Source organism: Lampetra fluviatilis, chromosome 40 (genome assembly GCF_964198595.1).
Source record: "Lampetra fluviatilis chromosome 40, kcLamFluv1.1, whole genome shotgun sequence".
NCBI lineage: Eukaryota > Metazoa > Chordata > Hyperoartia > Petromyzontiformes > Petromyzontidae > Lampetra > Lampetra fluviatilis.
Genome location: NC_136314.1, coordinates 3,104,056 through 3,118,869, shown reverse-complemented (window position 1 = coordinate 3,118,869; position 14,814 = coordinate 3,104,056).

Here is a 14,814-nt window from a genome sequence, read left to right as displayed (position 1 = left end):
GTTGATTAACTGTGAATAACCTAGCCAATAAGGGACCGTCCTTAAATGACGTCACGCATCTGGGGGGGGGGGGTCAGACATTTGTGACGATGTGTGACGAGGGGAGGGGGGTTTGAGAAATGTGACGTCACATAAAAATGCGCAACTTTAAATAAATACAGTATATACAACACGTTCTACTTAATTAAATAGACTTTTTTTTATAAATGTTTTCTCCTACAACATTAGAGTGCAGCGCCACATAAAATACGCACAACAATGACAATAGTTTAAAGCGATTTCAAGCATGTTTTTTTGGGGGGGGCAGAGCTTTGTGACGTCATATTTGAGGTGGGGGTATGACTTTTTGTGACGCCGTGTCACGAGGGCGGGGGGGGGGCATAAATCGTCCAAAATCGCGTGACGTCATTTATGGACGGCCCCTAATAGGTACTGCACATTCTCAGATTAACATGATCCATTGTGGTTTACATCACTCCATTAACCCCCCTCTGGTCCTCTCAACTGATAGGCTCACGGCGATTACGTCACCTTTACTCTATTTCACACCGGAACAGGAAGACTTATTCACAATTCTGGCTAATCGCCTGATGAAGCTGGTTGTCATCACCAGGCAAACGTCGTAACTCAAATGGTAAATTTCGTGGGTGTACTCTCCAACACACGGATTTGTGCTGAAGTAGTAACTAATTATCGCGTTTTGTTGACGTGACAAACCTTACTCATTAGCTGTGTCGGGTGGCAGCGGGTTTAACGACGCATTTATATATTTACGCGATCTCATCAGCCCCTCCCCCGCAGAAATCTTCAATCAAGAGACGTATGGCACATCGTGTTAATGTTGCTTCACGAATGTTGGTTAGACTTCAAATGAGTCCGTGCGCGTTGGAATCTGGGTTTCAGCCTGCGGTGATTCATGGAACTCATTAACGACTGCACAAACGCGCCCCGATATTAAATTCGGCGTGACAAAATAATTTGGCGAAAACTACAACTCACAGAATAAAGGATGTAATGCGTGACCGCGACGTGTCAAATACGTCTCGATGGCAGGACGCGTGGGATTGGATGCTCTCCCAAATGCGTTGGCAAGAGGGGTCAGCATTGATCCCGTGATATCACCTCTCATTGGCAATTAGCTTACAGGGGGTGAAACACTACTCGGCTAATAGTTCTGAATGGATTCTTTATCTGGTAATGGAAAAAAAAAGTCAAGCACGGCTGGACTAAAAGTAGTTGAACATTTGTCTTCAATGTTTTACAAAAGCCAATGTGAAAATTTAACAACAGCGCACAATGAGATCTCGTGCGTGTTCGAACAAAATGAACAAAAGCTTAACAGAGTGAGTCAACACATGTCACTAAATATAAAGAATAAATATCTATAGTGACGATTCTAGCAACGGTCGCTCCCTACTTATGGAGAAGAGCCATTGCCTCAAATGTGACCGATTTTATATTAATATATTTATGTTTCTCTCCAAGGGCAGTTTTATAGAAAAAATACATCGAGTTTTTTGTCATTTGTGCTAACACTACCGGCGCAGAATCACAACACGATGTGTAGTAGTTGGCGTGAGGAGATTCGGATAGACTTTAAAATCCATTGTGCACAGTTTTTTTTGTTGCTGCTCAAAATGTCTTCTTCAACGAATGGAAAAGAAGTGTACGGATGCCCTTGTAGGCCTTGTGCGCAATTGCATTGGGAACCTCGAGCACAATTTCCGGACTGACTTTAGCCGAAATAAAAAAATAGCTAAATATCTTTCTCGGCAAAAAATAAAACAAACCAAAGATCACAAATGTTACAAAGCTGTGAACAACATTTCTACATTCGCATTCTTATAAATCAAATTTAATGTTTTCACAGTGTTTCTTTGTTAAATTATAGTAGAAAATAATGAAAAGCATCTCTGGTAAGTAACGGTTCATTATTGTAAGTGCGATTGCGACAAATAGCGCCGGCCGAATTAATTAATCTCGCAAATCCCAAGGACCTCCATCACCCCCCCCCCCACCGGCTTGAGTGCACATCGGTGTTAGCGTGGGAGGACAAACACAACATGGAGGCACGTTTGTGCGTGGCAGTAATCAAGAACGGCAAAAACTCAATTAAATTCATGTTGGTTGAATCTTCTTGGCTGGAGAACCGCAGCATACAAACGCACATCACCACCACCACCACCACCGTCGCTTGTTATCTTCCAGATTCTCGAACGGTAAAATAGTTCAAGCAAATGAATTAAGCTGCATTTTTGTGCCCTAAATGAGAATCAGATATGACGGCAGGCAGAGCGATGCGTTCAATCTGATGTTCAATTCTCTGAAAAAAATAAAATGACTTTATCATGCAAACGGTCACAAAACAAAAAGAACAGCTTTGGTTAGAAATAATGTGTTTGTAATAATACGTCAGTCTGAATGACATTGGAAATTTAGTTTCTTCCTATCAACGGTGCTAAATCGCAAGGAATGATTTAGGACTTACAGTGACAGAGAATTATGTTAGAAATAATTGTACACGCGTGCTCGGGATGCATCCGTGATGTGACTTTGCTATTGTGATACCTCATCGCTGAGGGAGACACAATCTCTTCTAAACGGATTCTTGTTAAAAATGATTGGACTGACCTTCAGATAACCTTTATTTTTTATAGGTACTAATGAACTTCATAATATTTTTTGGAGGAGTAAAAGTACGCAGAACACACATATATATCCACTTTTAAATCTCGATTTAATTTCTCGTTTCTTGAGAACTGCTTTTTGTATTCACTCTTGTTTTCTTTCCCTTGCACCTCCAATTAGCACGGTTAGCTACATACAGTGCGAAATAAGTTCAACATACTACATACATTAGGAAGCCACTGGAACTATGCACTTATAAAATCTCTATTAAAATATAATTTCTTTAAGAACTGCTTTTTGTGTTTAGTTTGTTGTCTTTCTCCCACACCTCCGATTATCACGGTTAGCTACGTATGGTGCGAAAGAAGTTCAACAAATATATATATATCAATTTACTTGGAAGTGTAGTGAGTCCAACGGAGTCGCAGACGTTGTTCCTTGTAGAGGCAACACTTTCATTTGTAACACCGTCACACAAGGGGGTAACTGCCCCTTTGCCAGACTACAGCGAGTTACTGCTACGAAGGGTCGATCCATCACACGGGTCTCTGACCACGTGGTTGCCTCGTAGGACGAAGAGCTTCAGCTTGTAGACGTGGAGCTTGCAGCTTGTAGGTGTTGAGCTTCCAGGTTGTAGATGTTGAGCTTCCAGCTTGTAGGTGTTGAGCTTCCAGCTTGTAGGTGTTGAGCTTCCAGCTTGTAGATGTTGAGCTTCCAGCTTGTAGGTGTTGAGCTTCCAGCTTGTAGATGTTGAGCTTCCAGCTTGTAGATGTTGAGCTTCCAGCTTGCAGGTGTTGAGCTTCCAGCTTGTAGATGTTGAGCTTCCAGCTTGTAGATGTTGAGCTTCCAGCTTGTAGGTGTTGAGCTTCCAGCTTGTAGCTGTTGAGCTTCCAGCTTGTAGCTGTTGAGCTTCCAGCTTGTAGCTGTTGAGCTTCCAGCTTGTAGATGTTGAGCTTCCCGCTTGTAGATGTTGAGCTTCCAGCTTGTAGGTGTTGAGCTTCCAGCTTGTAGCTGTTGAGCTTCCAGCTTGTAGCTGTTGAGCTTCCAGCTTGTAGATGTTGAGCTTCCCGCTTGTAGCTGTTGAGCTTCCAGCTTGTAGCTGTTGAGCTTCCAGCTTGTAGATGTTGAGCTTCCAGCTTGTAGGTGTTGAGCTTCCAGCTTGTAGATGTTGAGCTTCCAGCTTGTAGGTGTTGAGCTTCCAGCTTGTAGCTGTTGAGCTTCCAGCTTGTAGCTGTTGAGCTTCCAGCTTGTAGATGTTGAGCTTCCCGCTTGTAGATGTTGAGCTTCCAGCTTGTAGCTGTTGAGCTTCCAGCTTGTAGCTGTTGAGCTTCCCGCTTGTAGATGTTGAGCTTCCAGCTTGTAGGTGTTGAGCTTCCAGCTTGTAGCTGTTGAGCTTCCAGCTTGTAGATGTTGAGCTTCCAGCTTGTAGGTGTTGAGCTTCCAGCTTGTAGGTATAGAGCTTCCAGCTTGTAGCTGTTGAGCTTCCCGCTTGTAGGTGTTGAGCTTCCAGCTTGTAGCTGTTGAGCTTCCAGCTTGTAGCTGTTGAGCTTCCCGCTTGTAGGTGTTGAGCTTCCAGCTTGTAGCTGTTGAGCTTCCAGCTTGTAGCTGCTGAGCTTCCAGCTTGTAGCTGTTGAGCTTCCAGCTTGTAGATGTTGAGCTTCCCGCTTGTAGATGTTGAGCTTCCCGCTTGTAGATGTTGAATTTCCCGCTTGTAGATGTTGAGCTTCCAGCTTGTAGATGTTGAATTTCCCGCTTGTAGATGTTGAGCTTCCAGCTTGTAGATGTTGAGCTTCCAGCTTGTAGACGTGGAGCTTCCCGCTTGTAGATGTTGAGCTTCCAGCTTGTAGATGTTGAGCTTCCAGCTTGTAGATGTTGAGCTTCCAGCTTGTAGGTGTTGAGCTTCCAGCTTGTAGACGTGGAGCTTCCCGCTTGTAGATGTTGAGCTTCCAGCTTGTAGTTGTTGAGCTTCCAGCTTGTAGATGTTGAGCTTCCAGCTTGTAGATGTTGAGCTTCCAGCTTGTAGGTGTTGAGCTTCCAGCTTGTAGATGTTGAGCTTCCAGCTTGTAGGTGTTGAGCTTCCAGCTTGTAGATGTTGAGCTTCCAGCTTGTAGGTGTTGAGCTTCCAGCTTGTAGATGTTGAGCTTCCAGCTTGTAGGTGTTGAGCTTCCAGCTTGTAGATGTTGAGCTTCCAGCTTGTAGAATGCAGCGACCCGTTCCCTCTCAGGGACCCGCCTTATATCCCCCTACGTTCGGGGCCACTCCGCCCTCGGCCCTGCCCGCCTTCTTGATCATTCTCGTTAACCTCTCGATCCTTCTCAAGAGCTCTCTCCAGACACATGATCACCCACTAGTCCCCCCACCTGGGGGCCTCTCTGTAGACACTCCGGATCACGTGTCTACGGGGTCAACCAGAGTGCCACGGCCAGGGGCAACCCTGCCCCTGGGCTGACGCTCACCCCCTCCCCCTCGGGGGAACCCCCACCACACACTGTGCGTGGTGCCCGCACTATCCCAGTGCTCGCCAATCCCCACTAGGGCTGGTGCTACACACAGCCACCCACACGGTGCTGTCCACGATGTAGGAACATCGAACGGCACGACCCTCCCGGCCGGCACTATACAGTGACATCCCCGATGTAACTGCATCAGTATACTTTACAAAAGCAGGCTTCCCATAATGGTACTGAACTCGAATATAAGAATGTGGAGTTTTAGTGGTGGCTAAAGGGCCTCAGTGGTTAGAGCACTGAGCTAACACTTCTGAGAACCTGGGTTCGAATCCAGGCTGAAGCATGTGGTTCATCCAAGTGCTCAAGTTTTGGGAGTTGATGGCCTCAGATGACAACACCGAAACCACCATCAGTTCAGTTTTGGAATATTTTTTTACAACATTCCAACTCTAAGAAATAATAATAAAAAATAAAATTAGTTCGACTGCCACGTGAGCAACGCGTCTCCAGAAGGGCGTGAGGGAAAGTGAGGTCACGTTAGGGGTCTCGGGCGTAGTTCTGTGATGTCACTTCCCGTGGAATGATGCATTGGAGGGGGCAGCAGCAAGCACCGTTACTCGACAGTGGCTGACTCAGAACCACATGAATTTGGAAGTCGCAGTGCTTGGCTCAGGACAAGAAAAAATAACTGCTCATTCATGCAAGGAAACATGCAGCCTGGGACTGATTTGCATGTTCCTCCTTGTTCAATATTTATCAAAATGATTCCTCCGTCTCCTTTAAACACATTGCATTAAGTTGTACATCTGGCCCAATGACATTCTTTGTCTAAAAATGAGGACAAATACATCGCAGTTGTTTCAGTTACAAATATATATTTATTATGCTTATATAGTAGGTACCATACATAGATGTTGTACATTTGAGATGATAGTTGCGTCACATTATGGATTCACTCTGTATCACTTACTGCCAGAGTATACTGTTGAATACTTAACAAGTCCATTGCCTGGGCTGTTTAACAAGGGGAAGATTGCAAAATGAGTTTAAGTTAAAGCCGACTCTTGTGATAACAGCTCGACTCTTCTGTGCTTGCACATTTGAATTAAAGTAGAGCATTAGTGTAACTGCGCTGGGAGTAAAATTGCCCCCACCAAAGGCTTAGAATATATTTCTCAATAATGAAATGAATCTCACCCCTTCAAATATATTCCTTAAATAAACACGCGTCTTAAACATCACTGATAAACAGTTCTGGAAAGGGCGAATAGCAACCACAGACTTAATCAACAATGGGTAAAAAAACTAAGACCATTTTTAAATTATGTTTTACGTAATATGTTCTGAAAAATTAATATCCTTAGCCTCTGTCATAGATGTGTCTCTGATCGTTTGTACATAATTGCTTACTCTGAGTACAATTATCATGAGTTAATAAAACAACGCTAATTATTGATTTTACTTGTGTCATACCTTATTCATATTTAAAGAAATAAAGTATTGATCTATTGTGAAGATCCATTACCATTATGCATGAGTCGGTCTTGTTCGTTGTTTGAACATAAAGTCACTTAGCTACGATGTATTGCTAGCACGGTATTGATTTTTGTGTTGTCATTGAAATTAAGAATTTACTGAAGCCATAGTGAGTTTCAAGGTATTTTTCATGAGGGTGCTGTAGTTGGGCCAATTTTTTTTTAAGAAGTGCTTTGCATGTGGAATAAAACGGTGGTGCTCAGAATAACCCAAACCAGAAAAAAACAATCCTGTTCAGGAACTGAACTGGGCAGCTCACTTGAAGTCCTGAAGAATCCCCCGGAATATGGAGTGAAACGTCATACATCGCGCTGAACGACACGCAGTACAACCTCGAAACACATCCGAGAACTACACAGTCGAACTGCAAAATCCCACTCCAGTGGTAAATCCAAATTTCCAATGTCCGGTCTTATTCCCAGATTGATGAATGTGTGTGTTTTTGTCCACCTCCTAACTTATCTTTGAAAAGTACCCCCATCAACGCGTTACACGCCCACATATATAATGATAGCCTGTGAATGTTTGCCATCGTTAAAAAAAAAGTTGATTAATAGATGAAGTGGCCAACCATTATCGTGAGTCATTACAATTTTAATAATCAGCATGGCCTTTCACGGTGATGGGAGAACACTATAATGGTCCGTTAGCGTGACGCGTGTGTGGTGCAAAAAAAATAACAAAACGTATATAGATCTGCTTAAAATAGAGTACTTTTATTCATGCCCTGATATTTAAGGAGGCTTTTGGTAGTTTTAATGAACAAATTACAAAAAACACGTTTGACCACAAGGGAGATGAGACTCCACAAATTGCAGTCTTCAAGGATTAACTATGACTTGCTAAAGCACTGTAATTATAACCCTTTTGGAAGATGCCTCTAATTAGTGCTCTCGTTCTAAAATAGATGTATTCATTATTCAGCCTCCCCGGCGTGTGTGGATGAATGCCCAATTAGTGAGTGGGGGGATGCTTGCCTTGACTATGCGACAGTCAAAACGCGTTCATTTAGGTGCAAGTGTTTTGGGTGTCTTAGCCACGCCATGTCCACAGAAATCAAAGTGCCGTAAAACAACATTGCGTTTTAGTGGCTGTTAATGCAACACTCGCTGTCATTGAGGCTAAAAGAAAATGCCCCGTTCCAGATGCTTATGAGCGACGCGTGTGCGGAGAATATCGGAGCATGCTGGAGAGACGCGTGACCGGACGAACAGGGCGAGACGTTGACATCGGGCACAATCTGTCATTGCAATTCATGATAAAAGTTTTAAGACCATAAACAGGTAGACTCTCTCACAATTATGGCAACATCGCCTGATGAAGCTGCTTCTTGTAATCACCAGCGATACGTCACCGTAGTCCAATAGTAAATGTTGTGGGTTTACTCCCCAACACACCGGTGTGCTGAAGCAGTAACTAATTGGCAAGTTGTGTTTAAGTGACAAACCTCACTAATTGGCTGTGTCGGGTGGTGGTGGGTTAACGGCACATTCATATTTACGCGATCTAACCCAAACAACCTTTACGAATGAATACTATTGATTGCGAAAGCCTACATGTTAAGTTATCATTGCAAGTTAAATTTGCATCTCCTTGCTCAAAACGAGCATTGGGGTGATAGTGGTTCGAATTCCACATTCTCAAAGCAACAAAAAACACTTTCATACGCAATGCTGTTGGACATATTTTGTGTGAGTCAACCCAACAAACATAACTCTGTCTCAAAACTAACTTTACCAATTTCTCTTTAATTATGTTTTTGCACGGGGGAAAGCCAGAGTGGCCAAAAAAAGTCCACGTGTTTTAGCAGATAAAACTGAAAACTTAAATCTATATGTCCCTAATTGTATGCAGACTGTGCTATCAGTGTCTTCTCAGAAAGCGAAAAGTCCATTTCGCTGTGGTGCAGATTCGTGTGACTCTCTGTGGCCCAGAACAGTCCGCAGCAGTGGATATCACAGGGCTGCCTCTGACATCCCTCAAGTCATCTCTGGTCCACACAGTGCAGGGGCAGTAACGCTCTCAACCCCTTTGATGTCACACGGCAATTTTTTTTGTCTCATGACAATCCGAAACCGATATTTTAATTGACAGAGCTGGAATTTGGGCAAATTAAGTGCAATCCCAAATTGAAAGTAATGCTTTTTTTTTGCGTGCGCAGCCATTGGAGGCTGGGGTAAGACCATCATCACACTCCACTAGACAACTTGGTTCAGTCGCCGGTGGCTTGCTACCTGGATTCAAAACCAGGATCTTAGCAGTACCAGCTCAGAACTCTGACCTCTGAGCCACTTTGTTCATACTAAAACTTGCTCTGCTGGCTCCTACAAGTACGATCCAGTTGCCCTTCTGGTAAGTGTTTCGTGTGCATGATCTGTGCTTGATCCACCAACCCCCACGTTCAAGTAATATGATAATTTAATTGGCATTTTATTTCGTTGTACATATTTATGATATCCCACATCTTGAGTTAGAAGGCTCTAAGCAGGACACGTCGCTAAATGGGACGGCAGCCGATGGTCAATAATAATTACGGAGTGGCAGGCACGGGATTGGAATGTATTTCTAGCTCACGTCTACCGAGGAGATGGAGCGATGTAATCAGCTCGTGTACGGATGTTAAGCAGTGCAGAGTCTCGATTTAAAGCTTTCGTGACTGCAGGGATTCATCTTCTTGGTTCTTTCGGTAAAGTCACGTAGAATGGAAATAATAAAATAATAAAAATAAAACATTATAAAATAATTCTCACGACGTTTCGGCCACAACGCAAGCAGCCGTCTTCAGGTGGAGAACAGGTCTGTCGAGAAAGAACCAAGAAGAACAGTGCAGAGTCGTGAATAATGGGAGTGGCTCGACTGGAGAAGGGGGGGGGCTTCATCCAGCAGTGTATTGAGCAATGGCTGCTGATGACGACGACAAAACACGAACTGCATTTGTATCAGCAATGGTGGGGGCCTGCATAAAGGGTTTTGAAGCTTTGAGGGCTCATCTCTGATCTGCTGTTGACTGTTCATCTCGTAAAAAAAAACACAAATAAACCTGCCCACTTTGGCACTTTGCAGACATAAACATAGGAGCCGTGCAGTTTAATTGGCTCATTTGCACATCACAGGAGCGGTGTTTGCAGAAGGGGAAACGTCCCTGGCTGTGTCGTGCCCCCCCACTCGGGTAATAAGGCTGCTTTTATGGCCGTGCTAGCGAGATGAGATGAAAAAAAATGGAGGGACCCTTCGTGTTAGCAGTCATTGCCGTTTGCGAACTCGGGGATTGCTGTTGGAACAGCATGCTTTGGGCAAATATACTGGAGGGAAAGGAGTGATATATGTAATTAACGCACTTCACTGAAATAACAATGACCGTAACAATTAAAGCTAACATTTAAAAACATGCATGCCTCAAGTCGAAACATTTGAGCAAATCTTTTCTTCGTCATTTCGTGTTTTTTTCTCCGTGTGTATACATTAAGTCAGGATGAAATGCTGCATTGATATATTTTTGTTGCAGAAAAACGTGCTATGTTTTTTTATAAATATATTTTCATATTTATACTCGTTCATACATATTTATTTATATATAGTTTATAAAGCATGTCGTCGCCAGCTTAAATGTTTCAATAAATGTAATAATTAACCTGATATTAGTTATTTAAAACAATTACCTACGATCAGATACTAACAATTACAAAAACAAAACTTTTATTTTTCCACAAAAAAAAACACAAACATTGTTAACAATTTGATTCAACATCTTAAATTTAAGGAAACTGCTCAATTTAAAGATTCCGTTTTTTTTATATTAGAAAGAACAAAACATAATTAAATTAATGCCCTATGAGGGGAAGCTCTGCTATCTTTGACCGTTTTAGAATTATTCAGATTTTAACAAGATAAAAATCGTATTTTGTCGTTCACAACCACTTTAATCCGAAATATCTAAAATACAATAAAATATAGATCAATGGTTCTCGCTTTAATTGTAATTGCGAAAAACAAACGCCATCTTATATTTTGAACGGTTTCTGAATGACACGCACAAACACGTTTACAGAGTTACTTTAAAATGGAAAATCTCGGATTCTATGATTGTTCTTGCTGTTTGTGTCCTAAAAGCTACCTATGTACCAAATGTCAGCTTTCCACCTTGTCGGGAAGTATCCTAGACGTTTTTGAGACGTACAGATTCGGGTATTTCATATATACGTAGATATTTAACTGCGTAAAATTGTTAGCACACTGAACGGTGCTGTCGTGCGATCTCCCGGTGCGGCAGCTGCAGCAATGTTGCGAGGCTTCTCAAACCACCTCAACCTCTGTCCATCCAAGCAAGACTACACGGGGGCATCACCAGTTCGCCGATCGGATGATGGCGTTTGGTGGGCCAAATTGTGGATACCTCTCACCTCTTCAGGAACGCCCTGGACCGGCATGCAAGAGTCAGCCCAAAATGCTCGCAAGAGGGGCCTCTCTAGAGCTTTCTCTAGCGGGAGTGCCTCCTGCCAGCCGTGGTATGAGCGAGCAATTGCCGCGGGCTGAAACATTTGCCCAAAGCTCTACGATAATTACTGTATACACTTTGTCTACAAAACGTTCAACACAATGCATCGCATAGCAGTGTGTTGAACGCGTCAATCAAAGTAGACGGGGTTTTTGTCTCCACACCTTGAAAACAACAACAAGGGAAATAAGTAATAATGTAGCACACGCACATATGCTTTTAAAAGTATGAAGCTTGCGGTAGCCTTGAAAATGTAAACCACAAGAAAAGTATAACAATCCCTTCCTCACTGAAATCTGTCTGCTGGCCTTGATCGAAGTCAAGCTTAAATTGAGTTGTGTCAAACGATAACGATATTCTAAGCCGAATTCTCCAAGAACAGACACATTTATGTTTAAAATAATGAAAGGAAGATAGTTTGGAATATAGATATGTTTGCAGACAGGACTGGCAAGATATCACCGTGCCTATTATAAACATCAAGTAAGCGTAATTGAGACAGATTGCGAGTGATAGACATAGCTGACGATGCAACAACAGTCAGATTTATTGCTGAGTGGTACGTATTTTATCGGGCCCAGAGAGATACTTGGTTGAGCCAACCTCCAACCAGGATTTGAGCTCGCAACCTTTGGTCGTGAGCCGCCTGCTGTTCTGCTCAGCCACCTGGCCACATTACTAACATTCCATCTCTTTATAGAGATGATCAGTAGGTGCACCATCTGCTTCACAGTGTGTGTTTAAAGATCCGGTGATGCCATTTACAAGCGTAAGCCACGGTGTGCCAACGTCATTGGTCCACATCTCTATTATATCACTGGTCTACAATTCTTATTTAGACGTCGTCTGCTTCAGAGATGAAACGTGCTGTTTATTATGGATTTTACGTGCTGAATTCAAATATGACAATAAAACAACTGATTGGCTACTGTTCACAATATATTTAAGTGTTTACATTTTACGTATATGTATGTTGTGTAGATCGTAGAGTTTTACTCATAAATTGTAAACCGAGGTCTTTTAATGTGTTTATGGTTGCTTTACATGACAACATGTCCTGTTCCTGTAACACATAACAAATCAGCAAACGTTTTTTTATAACATTTATATATTTATTATGAGTTAAAATGTATGTTAACTTATAATCACATGCATTATTGCACACTTAATGACATTAGGTCATCCGCTTTTTTTCCGAAAAGGTCGGTTAGGAACGCAACCCCAAATCCTAACATTACGTCTATGGGAAATTAGAGTTCGCTTTAAGAAATTTAGAGTTAAGCAACATTTCCCAAGAACACATCCCTGACGTTCCTGCATTACGATTTTGATAAGGTAAGTTAATGAATGTGCATTAATACATTTTTGTTTAAAGAAGTATATTTGTTTCTCCCGCTAGTTTTCTTTAAAACGTTTCCCACGCACGGTAAATCCCAATTGCGCTGTCGGAGTGACGTCATTTCCTAAATAACTCCAATCGGTGTTTTTATCCACATCGAGGGGTAGGATTTCAGAGCTGAACTTGTACAAAACTTAAGCGTGAAATAACATGTAATTAAAGGTTCTTGTTGTTGTTGTTGTGTGTATGTGAGGTCATTGGTGACTACTCGTCGCTCTCCTTGAAAACCCAGTTTAATAACTCGTGGCTCAAACCCACATTCAAGCAAGCCCCCGCAGGGTTTCAGTCGTGCTGGTTCAGCGCTTTGACCCTCCGAGCTTGCCTGGCCCATTGCCTTTGTGCTACATCTTAATGGTACCCCAGTGATAGAAGATCAGTGTGTGTGATGTCGTGGCCAGCGGTAGTGTAGCGGTTGGCGCACTGCTCTATGAGCCCGAACAACCGAATTAAATTTCCACTCACGCTTGACACCAGTGACGATTATTTGAACCGGTCCAGGGCCTCCCTCAGTTCGATTCAGCCTCAAATGAGTACCTGGTGCGGTGTGTAAACATCGCCACTGGGGAGACAAAGGCGGTCGGGCGTGGTGCTGGCCACCCACCCCTCTCGTGCGCCGTTCCGGCCTTCATGGGTGCTCGCTAATAGCACTTGCCCCAACAGTCTGTTATAGGCAATACGGGGCATCTTTGCCTTTTTTGTCGGTGTCGTGGTAGCGTTGTGGGGGCCACGTGGAACACCACGTGCAACGCGCGTTTGGCGGCGCGAACCGCGACGATCAGCGAACTGCGACTGGGACGTGGGGCTGGGGGGGGATGGGGGGGGGGACGTGGGGATGGGGTGGGGGTTGAGGCTATGGGGGGTGGTGCTGGCTAATCGCACGCGGGAGAAGCTCACGGCCTGCCGCACACGGTGCGAACGCAACATCGCTACGCGTTCGAAATACGAGGAGCGGTGGCGGCGCGGGGGTGGAACAACAGCGCAGCTGACACCGCTCCACGGAAAAAGCGACCGAAACGAAACAAAAATCTCGCGCGTGGATTTTACGCGGCGGCTATTTTAAACGACGTCCGAACGCGCTGCAAAAAAAAGAAGCTTTTCATTACCCTCGAAATGAATAGCGGCGTGGGAAAGACCGCACGGGAATTAATGCGCGCTCGCTTCGCTTATGGCTTATGGCCCCAACCGCGGCGTACGGCGGAAATGCTCCGTGAATAACGACGGACACGTTGGCCCCACCAGTAAATGCGAGCATTTGCCCGCGTAACAAATGAAAGTGTCGCGTATTTACGATTTTTTTTCGAATGCGCATTTAAACATATCCATTTACAGCTTGTTTGAGCATTACATTTTAATTGTTCATATACCACTCTCCGACTTAATGTGTAATATAAATAGTTTATGCCTCGTGCACAGACTAATGTTGTGCCGCCAAGCAATGCACTGACTGTTGGGGGAGATTGTGGGCCCCATCTGATCTCTGGTGCTCTGTTGTCAAGTGCGGATTTTCCGAAACTATTTGACACCGACCTAGAATGGAATCAAATGGGTTCTTGTCTGTGAACATCGGCCAGGTTCACCAGCATTTGCTTCAAGCGAGCCTGCCTCTGCTGCTCATGAGATGCTCAATGTTGAACCAACGCTGCTTAAAATATGCACTCCCACAAGCCGTGGCAGCGGATAGGAGGCGTGAACATACATGTTGCTGTGTGTAGAGAGACACACGGGAAGGAAGCACATTGTCTGCGTGTTTCTTTCTGTTTATTATATTCACCGCAAACGATGCCAAGTGATTGCCACGTGCTACAAGATCATTCGGCGGTTTGTGAAACGGTGGGTTGACTCGCACGAGGAATGTTTATATGTTGAACCGTGCGTCGTCAACCGTGATAATCAGAGGTGCACTCGATTTTAGCCCACTTCCCAATGTGGTATTGACTGCAAACTTGGTATACTTATGTCACACTGATGGCAATATATTCTATCGTAAAAAATAAAAAATCTAAACAATCTTTTGTATTTTTTTATTTAAAGCTTTCGTGACTGCAGGGATTCATATGCTTGGTTCTTTCGGTAAAGTCACGTAAAAGGGAAATAATAAAATAATATATAAAAAAAAAATCTTGCTGTGAATTTCACACCTGATGATGATTGCTTGTGTTGCAGTCGAAACGTCGTGATAATTTTTATTTTTTATATTTATATTATTTTATTATCTCACTTCTACGTGACTTTAACGAAAGAACCAAGAATATGAATCTTTTGTATATGTTATGTTTCGGCTTGGGTCTAATTGTCCACGCTCAACT